This window comes from Corvus cornix, chromosome 2 (assembly GCF_000738735.6).
Source record: "Corvus cornix cornix isolate S_Up_H32 chromosome 2, ASM73873v5, whole genome shotgun sequence".
Lineage (NCBI taxonomy): Eukaryota > Metazoa > Chordata > Aves > Passeriformes > Corvidae > Corvus > Corvus cornix.
Genome location: NC_046333.1, coordinates 66,076,924 through 66,094,707, shown reverse-complemented (window position 1 = coordinate 66,094,707; position 17,784 = coordinate 66,076,924). Strand labels below are relative to the sequence as shown.

The 17,784-nt window shown below is 38.8% G+C and overlaps 1 protein-coding gene across 1 annotated transcript in view; it reads right to left on the bottom strand.

Moving 5' to 3' along the window:
* LOC104691452 overlaps positions 1–17,784 on the bottom strand; it is a 170,199-nt gene that overhangs the window by 75,311 nt on the left and 77,104 nt on the right. The window lies entirely within an intron of this gene.

Sequence of the window (17,784 nt, the reverse complement as noted above, 5' to 3'; positions counted from 1 at the left end):
AAATACAACCACTCCGTGATTTAGATTGGCTTTCTGTTTGTGGGTCATGAGACTCACTGCTGAGCATGTCAGAAGTTGGCTGTGGCATTTAATGAAGGTTGTCAGCAACTTCATAGTTCCCATAGCAAAAGAAAGACTGTGCTCTGGCTTTGGTTTTGGGGCATAGGTTATTGGGGTTTTTTTTTCCCTTTCTTCTTTTGGAGCTTTGATTGGAATTTGGGACTGGAGTTAGTGGATAAACTCAGTTACTGCTGAAGAATCAAATTTAAAGTATGGAGCAAGCTGGTGCTTTGAAAAACATTGAATTGCATAGGTTTCGTTTTTTTCAGAGACTTCATTTAACATTCAAAATAAATATTAAATTTCCCTTCAATTTGAAAGTTTAGAGTCACTCACGAAATTAGGAACAATAATCATACTCTATTATGCCCTGTCTCATGTGTGTCTCGAGAGGGCTGTGACTTGTCGTAGCATGAAGGAACCTAGAAAAATGATTACTTGCTGCTTCACACAGAAGATGCATAGCTCAGATGCTCATTAATGAGGCAAAGGAAAATTAATTGACATGTCTAATAGTTCTTTTAATATAGCCTCTAAGCCTTGATGTGTCAATTGTCAAATTACCCCTGGCGTTCTTTCTTTGTCTCAGTGATCTTGTGCTGCATTACTAGGAGAGAAAATTAACATTACTTTCCTGGGCCTCTCTCAGCATACTTTCTGGCCAAGGGTGTTAGACCTCCAGAAAAATGAGATGCATGCAGCCCAGCTGCCTTAACCTCTCTCCAAATCAGGTCTAACCTCCCAGACTACAGAACTGCAGCTTTGGCTCTGTGTCAATGATGCACCTTTCCTGGGGCGTACAGTGGTTAAAAAACCCACAAGCTTTAAAAGCCTAAATGTATCAGCCTTTCTACATGTCCTTGCCACTCTTCTGCACTCTTTTGACTTAGGTTAGAGTTCCTTTCAGCAAGCCAGAATCCTCTCTGCCTCTGCTTCCCCAACAACGCTTGCTCCAACATAGGCAGTGAAAGAGCATTCCTTTTAGAGATTCCATTCTTTTCACATTATTATCACCCAGCCCAGGCTGGAAAAAAAGCTGTTTCCAATCATTTGCCTGTTAGTCAACTCTCTGCCTGACAGCAAATCCTTTGATCAAGACTGTTATACTGTGTATATTAAGCTCATCTAAGTTTATATAATGGAACTTTATAATTGTCGCAGCTATTTCAACACTTGGTGTTTCTGTTCTACGTGAGGCTAGGAATAAAAGGAAACACAGAGAAGGCATATGGGTCATATATTGCATCTGCTGTTTGTAGTCCAGGACAAAAGTCCATGGGATTCCCAAAATTAAACAGCATCTGAGAACTTCATATTGGCAAATTCTTTAAGCCATAATTCCAGAAACTGAAGAAATCCTGATTTCAATGTGATTTGTTTGGGGCTGGTTTTTCATATGTAGATTAAGTGATTTATTTCAGAAATTAGCCCCTTAGCAGATCATAGCAATAAATCTCCTAATACAGAGCCATACTGGAAAATGCTGCTCTTTGTGCAGAATGAAAATCACTGCAAAACAGTATATCAGATCTTTACGATTTTCTTAAAAAAAAGAAATTAATTAATTAAAAATCATTAAGATATTTTTCATTCTATAATAAATAATCTTTGCCATTCTGCTTAGGGTTTTCATATCCTTGGGCTTTCTTGTAAGGTACAGATTTGCACGTGCTGCAGAGCATAAAAACACTCGATCCAGTAGTTAAGAAAGTACTACAGAAGTACTGTCCCACAGAGCTGCAAGTGTGCAGTAAGCCCGAGAGCAACAGATTTCTTGCACATTTGAAGGCTATTAGTCCACACACAATAGATTTAGCATGTTTCAGGCACAGAGGGGTCCCTTCTCATGTGCTGTAGAGCAAGACTGTACAGCCGAATGGATGCATCTGGAATTGCCACATGGGCTGTCAGAGATCCAGACATCTTGAACAAATGTTGGAAGCCTTCAGCTTTCATCCAGGCCCAAAAGGAAGAATCTGGGAAAAGCCAGGTTCTATGAAGCTGGGTGAGAAATGAACATAAAATTCGGTAACATTTCTCTGAATGTCTTTCTATTATGTGCTAATTTTTGAATAATCCAACCAATCAGCACTAAAAATTCAGGGAATACCAAAGCTATCATTGTCCTGAGCACTATTGATTTTGACAGAAACTGAAAAAAGAAGGCACGGAAAATACAGGAGGAGAGGCAGAAATGGCAGAGAGAGAGTTTGCAAGCACAAAAAAAGGCGTGTAAAAACCATCCACATTAAGCAGAATGACCGTGAAGGTCTGTATCTGTAACATTTTTCCATTGCAACAAGAATATAATAAGGATGCTGAGGCACAGACAGAAAGAATATTTTCCAAGATAAAGCAAGCCAGTAACAAGCTGGGGAAATGTCCTTATTGTCCATTTGTTCTTCTTTCATGCAAAATCTAATTCTTTTTTGCTGAGATCTGGGAGTTACACGAGTTATTTGCCAATGCAGGCAAAAACCTTACTTATTTCATGCTGCATGAGACCTCACTTTAACTAATACATGAAGGTCTCTTAAAAGTTTTTAATTGCAGACTAGAGATGCATGAGAAGTAGCTTCCCCTTCATGTGAAGGTTTCCAAAAGACAACTCTGACCCAAAACTGCAATGAAAATGTTGAAAACAAAATGTTCATGTACCGATATTTTGGTTAGTGAAAGGATCTGTTTTGATAATTTAAAGTGGCTTGAAATTATTTTGACCTTTTCAACAGAAAATTAACCCATCTTATAGATTAAAATGTGGGAGATAAACAGTCATTTCAAACAAATGTTCTTTTCAAAATATCAAGATGGAATATTTCAAAAGTCTCCAAATTTTGTTTCAATTATCCTTTCCCACAATTTCATTTTTTGAAAGTCACAGTTTTCCAGTGCAAAGCGCTTTGTCAAAAAACCCCTGTCAACCACAGCAGTAATACCACACATTCTTGATTCTGATGGGGTCATATGGTTCCTTCGTTTCAGTGGGTAGCTTGAGACAGGCTGTAAAATACTGGTGTGTCACCCATTCTGGCACTGTTCTGGCAAGTTTTGTGACAGATCATACAGGGCACTGAGATTGCATTCATAGTGTGAAGTGCAAATTGAAAATACATCTTCCATTGTGTGTGATCCAAAGGATCTGGGGACTGATCTTATGCTGAGAGACTGTGCTGTGCTCTGGCTTGGACAGAGGGCTTCCAGAAGCTGTGTGGGAAGACAGGGAAATGCTTGGCCAATCACTGGCAAAGACAAAGAGGAGAGCTCCACACTGAGCAAATCACCCCTGGTATGCCACTGAAAGGCAAACCCCAGTTTTCGCTACACAAATAGAGCAGCTAAAAGGTGACTGTTGATCTGTCTAATCAGTAAACAGTGAAGTACTGAAAACCCTGGTCAGCTGTCTTCAGTGGGTTTTGGAAATATTTTTCCCACAAATCTTCCTTTCCTCCTTAGCAGCAAATAAGCTGGGACTCAATTGTAGACAAGGGCTTGGTACAGAGACTTGAACAATGAACTGGTTAGATTCATTAGGAGTAGAGTGGAATGACACAATGTTGGAAACCTAAGCAGCCAACCTATGAGACCAGCTCAGTTAGAAAAGCATCCACCACTAGTCTATTTAAATTTAGAATGCCAAAGGTAAGGAAAGCTCGCTGTGAGCTACAGCTACTTGGGCTCTCTCACTGTAAATATGAACAAATCAGACATACATTGCTTTTCACACTTCCTTTCTGTAAACAGCACATACTTCCTCTTGTAAATAGTACAACTAAACTCCAGTTTCTCAGCTGACATTACAGCCCTGCTGAAGCCAGCAGACTTGGAAGCTAATTCACACTGTCGAAGTATCTGATCTGTTTTCATTTTGCTTATTTTCTTCATAAGTACTTGATGCTTTTTATTCTACCACTACTTCTGAAGATTTTAGAATTAATAGTATGCTATCTTTCTAGCGCTGCGCAAGTACTAAAGCAATACATTGCTTTTATCAGAATTATCAATTCTGATATGTCAGTAGTAGGGCAAGCAACAAAAGGGCTCTTCCAAGTACAAACTTATTTATTTGCCACTTTTCTTGTGTGCATTCTTATCCCTGAATAAAAGTCATCTCTACTGGGTAAAAACACACACTCTGTAGTCTTTTCTTGAAGATTTCTAATGAACACATGGGGTGAAGGCGTGCTCTGAGTCCAAAAGTCTTACACTATCCAGACCAGCAGACTCAGACCCAGCGGGAGAGAAGGCAACACTCAGTAAACCTGGTTCATGTGGAGGCTGCAACTTTATTAAATGTAAACCACATTATGGGCTTATTTAAATTAATGGTCACAGTGGGTGCTCAACACCTCTGAAAGACTCTGCACTAGGACTAGTTATAAAATTTTCCATTGAGACTCCTGTGTGAAGGGGAGCTGAGACTTCTGGCTAGTAGTGCTTGCCAGAAAACAGCCTTTCTGTGGGAATTTTTTTCTTGATAAAATGTTCAGATTTTGGTGCTGGAAAAATAGAACTCCTTTTCCCCCCAGCAGTCGCTCTCATCAGAACCAGTAACCAGCTGCTAATTTCCACAAGCCCATGTGCTCTGTGAGGCGTTCTTGCCAGGTCACCTCATTTGGATATAGCAGAGTCCAATGTACCAATGTGCAGTGCAAGGGGCTGACAGACCACACTGGACATGGACATGCACACAGCCTGCCTCAGGGGCCTTGGATTCCAAGGAGTAGGGGGAGATTAGACCTGAGCGCCATCCCCTACACCCTACACCCACTCCAACATGCTCAGTTCTCCACCAAAGAAACCCAGGAGGATTGGGACGGTAGGAGACCCCCTCTTGTCCCACCTTGGTCAAGAGGACCAGAAGACAGGGACCACAGAGGGTGTCACGGGACCTGCCTCTGTCACAGTTGACATGCAGCCAAGTGACAGCTTGTCTGAACTAAGTCACTTAATTCTTCTGGACTGGATGCTTCAGCTTTGTTAAAAAGATATTGCTTTCTAGGGGGTGTGGAAATCCCTAAATTTCATTAGCAAATTAGGACTGTTAAGAATGGTTAAGGGAAAGAAGCAAGTGGTTGAACAGCAACTCATTATGCTTATGGACAGTGAAAATCTCTACAAAATACTCGGCTGAAAACCAAAGGAGACCCTTTTCTGCTTAAACAACAAGAGCACTGTATTGTAATTCACTCTTGCAAGAAATAAAAACATTTTAACTGAGTCAATGGCGATTTTCTGCATTATTTTAATACTTACAGTGTCACTGTTCAACAATTGCTTTCAGATTACAAAAGAAAATTTCAGACTTTTAAACATCCAAACCAATAAAGCTACGTGGAGAGAATGTTTGTCATTGAAATAAAAATTATCCCAAATATAGAGCTGGAGAATAATTTGTAAAAATAACAGAAATATTGCTGAGACATTTTAATAGCAAATAAATAAATATGGGAAGATCATGGAACTGTGGCAACTAGAAGTTTGAGATACTAATTAGAAACTAAAGAAATTAAAATAAAGAATCACATAAATTAGCACATTGAGCAGTACCAAAAGCAAATATATTTCTATACAAATACTTATATCAGTCTACATTTATGCTTTCACATTTTGTATAACCCCCAATTTTGTAGGTGTAAAAGCAAAATATATTGAGGTTGACCTGGGATCACATAAAAAAGTCTTTTGAGTTGTAGTATTTTATTTTCCTATTTCTCTTCATTTACAATGACAAGATAATGATTCACAGAATCACTGATAAACAGCAACTGTGTCCTTTTTTATTTGTTTCCTAACACTCCTGGAAAGCTTTATAGTAAACAGTTTAGAAGATAATGAAAGGTAAAACTTCCATCTGAAAAGGTTTGATTCAACAAAATTATTGGGACAATCACTTAGGTTAAGTGTTTAGCCCAGAGGGCAGTATAAAATTTCATCAAAATTCAAACCATGCATAAATGATCTCAGACTGCAGTGTCTATTTATACCACACAACATGTTAGTCACATTTTTCACTGACGATTGAAAGTAATGATGAAGCAACTGATAAGGATGAAAGACTGAATATGTGCTATGCCACCCATGTATAATTCAGTTAGTGGCAAACATGGATTAGAAAGTATCCTGCAACAGCATGTGTTTTCCAACTGCCTGAGAAAAACTGTGAACCACTAAAAAGGGAAAGGGGACAGCAATGAAACCAAAAATATTTCACACAAAAATAACACACAAATTAGCCAGGTAAAGAAGAGAGAGTTATTAAATCAGTGGGTTAGGGATCCAAAGACAATGAGAAATGCAAATACGGATCAAAAGAACATTACAATTTTATATCTTTTAGGTTTGGTGTTTTCTAAAAAAAAATATTACTGGCTCTTTTAAATCCAGAGAAAAAAGCAGTGGCAGTGGTAGTGAAAATTATGTCATTTTGCTAAATCTGAAATCTTCAAATTTCAGTGAACAAAATATAAGGAAAACTTCAGTGCAGAATCTCCATTTAGAGTGCAAAATACTGTCCTCAACCTCTAGGAAGAAATAGTCATAGTGGAAAAAAAACTTTACACTCCTTTTTCTAATTGAAAGCTTTGATTTTGTCATTCTGGGGAGAAGCTGTGAGTTAAGGATTAAGAAAAAGGCCTGTGATTTTTCATTTTAATCCTAAACAAAGACAGAATCTTTAGTTGATGACAGCCAGTGAAACAGAATAACAGCTATGGTACATAATGTTATTTATCAGCTGATTATGGATCATTCCACTGACTGTATCAGCTATACTCAGACACCTGCTGCAGATTTTGTCTGAACTATTAGAACCAGCTCTGTGCACTGACCTTCAGCTGAAGTTCTGTGGTTGTTAAATGATGAGTCCAAATTCCTTGTTTTGTTATTCTATAAGCATCTAAGGTGCTGCACAAACTAATAAAATTGTCAAGTCATGCTTCAGAGAGATTGTACTGTAGCATTGAAACTGCACAGTGAAGGATTAAACACAAACCTAAGCTGAAAACTATGTACAGGGCTGTGGTTTTTGTACAGAAACATGTTAGTCTCAGCAGAATCAGGTTATCATCACTCCAAGCAGAGCTAGATGTTAATGATTTGGACCTGCCTTTTTGGGGAGGATGGGATTGGAGGAAAAACTTCACAGATATCCTGAGGAGTTATCTACGAGTAAAAGTCATGGGTTAAAGCTACACATGAGATGAGAGGTGATATCTTTGGTAGTAGGGTAACATCAGCAGAAGAGATGCCACTGAAGTGTGGAGGGAGGCTAAATGGCAGAGGACCTTACAAATGACTGGGAAAGATTATGGTATGACAGATGCCTCCAATGATAGCTAATTTAAATGCCATTAGGTGCATTATATTTCACATGCAGACAGTCTACGTGGTGATGGAAAGTGTTATAGCAGGTTAGCATGAAAGTTTATGCTTCAGTCAAAGCAAATTGTTATGACTTCACTGGAAATGGCACTTGAACAGCTTACCTCAGCTGAGGATCTGCCCCTCTGTGTTACTGCAGCATTTGCTGTCTAGCAAAATACTCAGAGCAGATTCTAAAGGTGGTGGAACTTAAGCAAGTTTCTGCTGACTCATTGCCCCCAAAAGAGAAATTATAACAAAGTTAATGAAAGTTCCAAACATTATACAGTATTTTTAGTTCATTTTGCTCTTCTACACTTTCCAATTTTTTCCAAGTGGGTAACATTAAATAAAACATTTTTCCCAATTAGCATTATTATGCGTTATTATAATTACGTGTTTTACATTTAGTGTATTGTTGCTATTCTTCCAATGAAGTCTAGGAAAATGGCAGAATGAAGCCTGGAGTTACGTTATTTTGGGCTGATTTCCCTGTAACATTAGTAAACATTTTGATGCATCACATCACTAGTAGCACTATTCTCTCTTGTCTTCCCCCATTTAATGAAAATCTGTGAAATAAATGCTACAAGGCAGTACTGCTGGCATGACAAATTCCAAGCCAATAAGTCTTGCAGTTGCCAAGATGTAAGCTCTGAAACTTGGCATTTGGCATTCAGAACTAGATAACCTCACTATAGTAACTACATTCACTGTATCTACAAGAGGGATGAATAAATCAACAATAATTGAACTACTAAAAGTGTCTAATTTCCAGAGTAGTGCTTCAAGCAACAACTGAAATTAAAAAACTGTTAAAACACAGCTACATACCCATACAATCTTGTCATGAATGCACTGAAGCAAAGGTTAACAAAAAAGAATGAATATGCATTCTTTGCTAAAAGTAGCGTTCCTTGATCTACAGTAGTGATGAACTGTATAAATGTCAGGTCTCGTCCAAGTCCCACAGAGCCTGGCATTCCCAGTAGCAAGAATTTTTTATTGTTCCTGTAACATTACTCGAAGTAGGGAAAAGGCTATTCCTGCTGCATGTGGAATGCAGTCCCTATTCTTGAAGCCTGGCAGTGTTTCCAAAGTTAGAAATGACCATAAACCCTTGAAATATTGTTGGTATCTCCAGGGCCTGATCCAAAGCCCAATGAAGGCAAATGGGAAGATTCCACATGGCCTCAGTTTTGTGTGGGCCAGGCTTAAAATATTACTTCCCTTGCCACTTGATTTCATAGTTCAGAATTTCTCACGTTGTCCATGCCATACCTCATTGAATTTGCCATTCACTCATCTTTTCTTCTACCGTTAATTTTTGTTAGAAAAATGCAGATCTGGAAATCTTTAGGACAATAATTAGCACAGTAGGTTAAATGGACTCAGTGCTTTAGATAAAGAGGATACTCTAATAAACAGAGCTTTTAATGTAACATGTTTCCACACTAATACACAGGAGAGAACCTACCACTGGGACACCAGTCTGCTGTACGCTGCTTTGAAAACTGTCTCCTAGAATTAATTCAGACTGATTAGCATAGCATGGATGCATTCACCTGGGGAACTAACTAAAAATAATAGCCAATTTACAAATGAACTAGAGTAGGCTTTTTAATCTCCCATGACTCCACAGATCGGTGGCAGAGTCACATCTCTGTGACTGCCACACAGCTGGTGTTAAGCTTTTGGGGATACACAATCAAAAGGAATTGCTGGAAGGCACTGAGATGCTGGGTGGAGCCATTCCTCGGCCAACTGTTTGGACAGTCCTGCTATGATGATAATATCAGTCTTAGGGACTGGTTAAAAATACCGAGGAAGCATATTTCCATCTAAAGCCACTAGATGACCATTTGATTTCCAGGATCAGTTATTGACTTTCTTTCAGGACCACAAATCTGGAAATCCAGTATTTATTCAGTGTTAATCTTCAGGAAAAAATACAGGCATTCTGGGTTTTAAACCTTTACTTTATCATATCTGGGTTTTTTTCTGAAAGCTGAGGCGTAAGAGAGACACTACCACCGAGGAGATGCTGGTTCTTATAACTATCCCAGGGAAAACTGGAAAGTGTTTTTATGTGTTTATGTATATAGGGCATGTACAGATAGGGAAGTGTTTCTCCATATGCACTGTGCAGGATGGTGAAATGCGTGATAAACTGGACTGAATACATATCTTTCACCCTCTGACATTTTGTAGGTCAAACTCCATATCTGATGTATGTATTTTTAGCGAGAAAGGCATATTCTAAGAGACAAGAGAATCCTTTAGTTCCTCAGAATTCCTGGCACATCTAAGGCTAAATTGAATATTTGTGGTATGAACATACATCCAAGTGTCTTTTAGAAGATGAGGATCATGATACAATGTTTTGAAACAGAAATTATTCCAACTTTGAAATATTATAACTTACCAAGCAACCAAAGATGCTCAAAGGCTCCTGTGCTACATTTAACCGAGATGCAAGGCAAATAAAAACAGACAGTTATCCAGCATAAAATGATACACATAATGGTTAAGGGTGGCATTGTTTCCTCTACATAAAGCAAGCTTCAAAGGGAAAAGTAATTTTTGGATTAATGGGCAAACAATGCAGAACAAATTACATTAGTAGTTAGTTAAAAGCTCTGTAAAATAGCTTGCCCTCTATTTCTGAGTAATGGGACTGATGAAGGAATGGGATTTTTTTTTCCATCCCCAACTCTCTTCCCCTGCAGTGGTTTAGACTGGAGAATTAACAGCCAGGAAGAGCATCTCTTCACATTGTGAGAAAGACGTAGCATTCAGTACAGCTGCAAGAAAGAATAGCTGAACCAGGAGTTTCACCACTGTTAATTCCATAAAACAGTCTGGCATGTTTTCAGTCATTAGCCCTCAGCAGATACCTAAACCAAAAACTGGGATAAATCTAGATACCAGGCTGAAAAGCTTATGAAGACAAAGTACACCAGAGGATTACCTAGTCTGTTCAAAAACTAAGTTCAAGACAGTGATTCACACTGTCATAAGAATTAAGCATGACGACTGTAAATTCCTCACTGGCTGGACTTCCTCTTAAATCACAGGGCAGACAGATGGCATTTTATTCAGAATTTTGTAACCAGACTCCCAAACCTGGCAGTTTGGTTTGAATATTCAGATCCAAGGCCAGGCAAATGGCAGATCCTCTCTGCTGTCTCCAATTCACCTTCCTCATCTCCACCCTACCCAAATTTGACTTTGCCAGAGAGGGAGATGCTGTATTTTTACCCAAAGGACAAAATAGAACGCAAGAGATATTGGTTCCACTACGTGATTGAGGAGGAGCATGTTGACTGTCATCCACACTTTTATCATCAGCTCTGAAATAAGAAACAAGAGTCACAGTAAACAAGGCCTACATTTGCCCAAAGTTTTCTGCTCTTTTCAGCTTCACCATTACAGGCTTCTTGTTCCCACCCTTTGTGAAGCATCTCAATTTGTACTGAAAACCTGTAAAAGCAGAAACCCTGCTAACTTCTCTGGCTGTTTTGTCACACATCACTGTATATTTAATAATAATTATGCCTCTGCCGAGGTATTTCATTCTGATAAAATCAGAACTATCCCACTAGGATCTTCAGCTACTTATTCATTTTGCTACAGGCTACAACAGAAAGACTTAGAGAATTTACTGAAATAACAAAGTCATTTTACATACATATGGTCTATGCTTCTGTGCCACAGCAGTGACAGATAAAAAGCAGCAATCTATCATATTTTTCTCTCCACACTGTACTCAATAGGATCCTAAGTGTGGTACCTATTTTGCTACTAATGCACATGTATAACTCCCACTTATTTACTGTAGTGCCCTGAAGATGTGACAGTTAGCTATGTAATGCACTTATTATTTTTATTCATTCTATTCATTAGAGATGACCATGTATGGCACACTTATAGCTTCGCTTTTCTCCACTAGTCATCAGTAATGTCATCTTTTCTAGCTCATGAAAACAAAATGTTTATTAAATGACAAACAACAACCACATCTCTCCCGACTCGACGTTTCACAGCCAGTTTCCCAAGTCCTTTCCCATTCTCCTATGAGTCTGAGCAAACCAAAGGGCAATTCAGCTAGGTCAAAAAGTGTTTTTGTGCTGAGCAGGAATCCAAGCTGAATTGTGTGAAATGCCTGTGAGAGAGAAAAGCTGGCTGTGCTCTCTAGAAGGTATTTTGACTGCACTCATGGCAAAGGCTCCAACAACATTGTGAGTCCACATTGCTTGGTAACTGGAGACTCAGCATTCCCCATATTTAAGAAGATAAATTAGCAATTTATTGTCAAAGAGCTGCATGGTAGTCATACACAGTTTTCCCCCTACTATTACCAAATTTGAACCATATTTTTTTACTTTTACCAGACAAGAATTCTCCAAGATGGAGGAAACGAGCAGAAAGTGTGTTTTGGCGGGCAATTATGAACGCACAATCCTGGAGAGGTCTAGGTCAAACTGTGAACTGCTCCAGCACTAGGGAGCATCTTCCCTGCTCTTTCAGCCCCATTACTCATAATCAGATGGCAAGTACACAATTCCCTTGACAAGATCTCTAGGAAAACTTTGTACTGAAGTTGCTCCATGACTGAGCTCACTACTCGTTTCTGCTCAAGAACATTAAAGCCAGCAGAAAAGAAAAAAAGGAACACCAACCAAACAGACAAACATCTCCCTAAGGTAAGTGTAATTGTAACTGATCAGTCACTGATGACTCTCAACTGACACTCTCAACTGATTTTTTGTATCACTAGTTTCTCTTCTCAATTGCTAGAGGCCCTCTCTCAGCTGGTGGAGTTCTGCAGGTCTGGAACCTGCAGGAGGAAAGGCATTGGCTCTCAACTCTTTCTCTCACCCTGAACAGATAAATAAAATTATAATAATGTATAATTGCATTAAGTCCATAGGTAACTGCAATAGCACATGTTTTCCATCACCATAAGAATATCAAACCCTGGCAAAATTAAGAGTGTGCATAGATATTGGAGGGCTTTGCAAAAGATTCCCAGAGAAAACAGTTCTTAGCAAAGACTCATGTTTCATGTATTTTCAATCCTTAGAAGTTTGTTTCCCATCTTTCTTCCCACCAGTTTAGATTAATTTTGAAATAAATTTTTGTTGATTTCAAATTTGTTTCCAAACACTTTATTTCTCATTCAATTTTCATTGGCAAAATTTTACCACAATGAACCAGAACAGGGAAATAATTCTTCCATTGCACAAGAGAAAAAAGAAATGAAATCCCTGAATATGTGCAGTTCATTGGAATTTGCCCAATTAAGAATTACATTATATAATAAAAGAAGAAACTGACAGCTTCAGAAAAATTAGATTGCATAGGAAAGATGCCATAGTCATATTAAATGATTTGTCCATAGAATTATTTTCCAAAATGTAAACTTCTCCTCTAACAGAAAAATCATCCATGAAACCAAGACTAAAGCAAAAAGTCCACAGAAATATGTACTGGTCTGCTGTAAAACTCAATCCTCAAAGATTTGAGAACATGTACCAAACACCACCTAATACCTGAATATGTTAAAAAAACCCAAACCAAACAAAAACATGAGTTGTGTACTGCTGAGACTTGCCTACAAAAAAAAGTCCCACAAAGATTCCAGAATCAGGGAATTGTGCTCACACAACTAAATAACGTGAAAGATTTGAAAGCATTCAAAGAAAACAGTGGGACTTCTGATTTCTCCTAAGAGTTCAAGCTTGGCCTGCCTTTGTTTATATTTCAAAATGGCATTAGAAACAATGAAACAGGGTTTAGGTGGACTATCAGAAGTTACTGAGAAATTTTTAAAAGATTAACACTTTTTAAAGCAAGCAATAAAGGGTTATTCTGCTTTTCACAAAGGAAGTTGAATGTCCGCTCTTAATGGCAATATTTTATATATGGTGCATGAAAGAGATCCTACAAGAGCAGCTATAAAAAACTGGTAAAATTTGACCTTTGATTTTAGGTAAATGTTACATATTTGAATAAAAGGTTGCATTTATAGGCAGCCACAGAATTTTTTTTTTTTTTTTTTTTTACTTTAGGAAAGCTCAAGGGACAATCGAGGGAAATTTTTTAATAGGCAACACTAATTTTGAACAAATTCAAAACACTCAGACAAGGATTTTCCTCTAACGTAGGATTCATCACCCTCCTAACTTGGTATAAATTCAATCTGTTCTATTTGTATGACATAAACAACAAGCAGTTTCACAGGAATGAGGAAAACCATATGTGAAGGTGTTTTAAAAAGCACAACAGGGAATACACCAAGCAAAGAAGCATCTGCATTTATTTCAATGTCAAATCACATGTGTATTATAAAGGGAAAGTTTATTGTCTTTATATAAAAAACAAATTTACTGTATTGTGCTCTTTACCGTTAACTCTTCCTGCCCCTCAGTATCCTTCTCGAGTTGGAAGAAAAAAATTAATAAAAATCATGAAGTCTACAGGTGCTGAGGCAGGTTTTTAAAGGGGTTCAACCTTGTTCACCCTACCCAGGCTGTCCCATGCCTGCCAAGAGCCTGCTTTGTCCTCTCCCTCTGCTTGCTACCTCTCTTGAACAAGGGCTGCATCTGCTTCTGACGGGTGTATGTGAGAAACAAAGCCTGGCCCAATGCCCTGGATTCCAGAAATGCAAGAATGTGACTCTAGATAGGATTTATTTCTGATTGATGCCTGTGTGAAACGGGACACCAGCCTGTCTCCTGCATCAAGATGCTGTCTGGTCCTGCACTGGTGCTGGACTGACCAGCCTGCAACCAAGCCACCCTGAGCAACACATGGCACTGCTGCGTGGGGTACTGGGTACTCCCCCCCCAAAAGGCAGTGCCCTACAATTAATTGGTTTTATAGAAGTTGGCCAGAGTCAGCTTAACACATTTGGAGTTGAGGAGAAAATATTTCAAAGCAGCATTTAGCCTGGGTATGAGCTACAGGCACGTTGTTAAAAAGCTAATTACACGGAGACAAAGGATGATCGTTACTTTTATATTAGTGTGTAATATTAACCCTTGAGAGCTGTGTTTGATGATAAGTTGTTGGCAATTGAAACTGCTAGTATTTATATCTAAACTCAAGCCTGAAGATTCCAAAAGTCACAGAAAGTGTATATGTCATTATATTTTTTTTGTATTAAGAAAATGGAGGTTTTTGAAATCTGGGGTCTTTTTCACATCTCCTCTAGAACTATATATAAAAAGCAATGTTAAAACATTGAAGCATTGAAATTATTTCCCACATCTGGTTTTTTATGCATGTTCAGGAAATCTGGCTTTACGGTGACAAATAGTCATCAAGAACATTTTTTTTCTCAAATTTTGCTAGTTTCAGGGAATAGAAGAAGAGAGCTAGAGAGCTTCTGACAGCAGGTTTTGGGCTGCAAAGTCAAAATTCCTCCAAACTTTCCTCCTTTTCTCTCAAGGTTACAGATCTCACCTGTATTATTCAGACAATAGTCACAAATGATATTGATCTTCTGTTGCAGGTTGCACAGGCTTTTAGCTCCAGGAACTTAAATCTCAGAGAGTGGAGGTTCAGTGATGCTGTGGTGCAAGGCAAGGTCCTGGGGTGGGCTCTCCAGGAAGGTGAGCAAAACACTTGGTGAGCATCTAGCATCTACCAGGCTGTGACTGCAGCTGACCACCTCAGCAGCACGGATGGCCCTGCAATATGTGACCACTTTTGTCTGTTTTCTTAACCTCTTTGCCCTCACCTTATCTTTCAGATTCATCCTACTCAGCCTCAACTGGACCCAAGCAAAAGCTTGCTGCTCTCAGCAAGGCTGTGCGTGGGCACAGTGGGAGAATCACTCGTGTAGGCTGCAAGATCGAAGCTGAAGCCTGTGGGCTTCTGCAGCCAAAATGGTCTTTTTATTACATATGTGTGTAATGCCCACTGTAAGGAGGTTTGACTATGGCCTACGGATGTGAGACACCACTGTCAAATTAATATAAATGGAAAAGGACAAGCATGCTATAGCAATGGAAACAAAACAAAACAAAAAAATCACAATTATCAGAAAAATATTTGTGATCACAAAAGAATATCTTGCTCATACTCACCAATCTCCCCTTTGGCAAGCCTTAAAAGAGAAGAGAATATGAGAGAAAGAAAAGAAGAGAGAAAAATCATGGGGAGAGGCAAGGAGTGGGGGGGGAAGAGAGAGACTGAGACAGTGGATACTTTTAACTTGTCACAGTACAACACTAGCTTTTAATTAATACAGGGTATGTACAACTTTGAAGACTGTTGGTCATGCAGTATTTTATGATAAATACATTTTATGGGATTTTTTTTTAAGAGGATTTTGTAAAATAACCTAGCCCAATAAATGATTTACCAGCTGCAATAAAAGATCAAGGAAATTGCTCAGATTGCATCTTGGAGCATCTAAAACTCTGAAGTTTATGGAGATCTAAGCTGCCCCCAGATCTACAGTGCTATTAAAAATTTTTGTAGTAGCTAATTATCTTGCATTGCATTTTTTAAAAGGTAGCAATTGTAGTAGAGAGGAAGGTCTGGAAACAGACAAAGAGGAGTTGATGTCCTTTGATGGAGAAAGTAAGACAGAAGGAAAGGAGGAGAGAGACAGAAGTGAGCAACAATTGAAACATCATGCTGGTATAGTAACAAATGGAATTAACAGCTCACAAGGTATCAGATTTCTGGGGAAATTACCTGAATTAACTCTATGTTTTAAAAATATATTATTAAGGACACATTGTTTACATGGCATGCTATGTGTAATACCTATATTACTTGACCAAGAATGGAGTAATTTGATTTTCCTATTTTTTTTTTCTTTATGATAAATATGATGACCGCAAGTGAAGAAGAAAGCAAAGATATTCCCTCCCTCTAAATTCTGTTTTGTTCTAACCTCATGGGAGCTGAACATAACAAATAAGTAAATAAAGCAAGAACTGGTCCTTATTTCCAACAGGATGACAGATACAGTAAATAGAATGGCATATTGAAATAACAAGATGATGGCCTCACCTAGGACAGGCAGCACCCTGACACAGGCCTTGTTTCCTTTGTTTTGTACCAGGAAGATCTGGTTCATGCCCTGTAAATTCCTGTGCTTGAATATAACTCTGCCTGCCCTGGCAAATTCAGTGTCCCTGCAGGCATGGGGCTCAGGGACAGCTGAGCTGCCTAAGAAAGGACAAAGAAAAGAAATAGAAAAGGAAATGGAAGAAAAAGCAGTAATTTTTTCCTCTTTCCCAAATCAGAAGGCAAGGTGCATGGCAACTGAAACAAGAGCTTGTCCCCTCTGCTCCTCCAGATACCTTGTGCAATCACAAAGGCCACGGGCTTGAAAGCCCGGGACCAGGCTGATATGGGTGGAGTTGGGCCCCTTTCCCAACACTTTCAAGCTGCACAACTTTGGAAAGAATAAAGGATCAATGCTGCTGACTTTAAAGGTAGACAGAACCACAGAATGGTTTACGTTAGGAGGGACCTTAAAAGCCATTTAGTTGCAAACCCTCTGCCATGAGCAGGGACACCTTCCACCAGACGGTTCAGGGCTCCCTCCAACCTGGCCTTGAACGTTTCCAGGGATGGGACATATACAATTAAATATTAATTTTATCACTGTAACTCTACAAGACACGGAAGAGAGAAAGTGAAGTTCACCACTACAGAAAGCAAGCACCTTGAGATAGATAATTGATGATAATTTGGTTAATTTTATTTGAAAATTGAGGTAGGTAAAACGAAACAGTGGGAGCTGGCAAGGATATTTGGATGAGCACTGCTACTCTAAAATCTATTCTTATATTATGGCCAGGATGGGGGGAGTCCTTAATTGTCCAAAATAACCATAATTAATTCAGCAGAATTATGAAAGCCTAATTATATGAGTGTGTGTTATTTTTCTACCTGATTTCTGCCTTCTGCAGCACTCAGGGTCAATCACCTCTAGGGCTGAATGCAGATTACTACGGTGAAAATGCATTCTGTGTCTGTAAGGTCTTTACCTGACTTCCTGCAAATTTTAAAGGCACCAAGTGAATGTGGCAAGTGAGAGCAGGGCACAGACAGCACTAGTGAGGTTGAAGGCTGCTTGGCTTGCCTGTGAGATAATCCTGTCTCATGTTTTGATAGGGAAGTAATTTAAAACTAAATTTTCACAGACATACACCCTATTCTGATGTTTGTTTTCTGGATGCTTTATTTGAAACTCTAGGGGCTGATTTGCAGAAGATCATGGGTGCCAGAAATGTACACCTGGGTTTTGAATATTCAAAGCACAATAGGGAGCTATATGAAATATTATCAGATCATTTCATTTAGTGCAGGATTGGGTCTTCATTGTTTTTT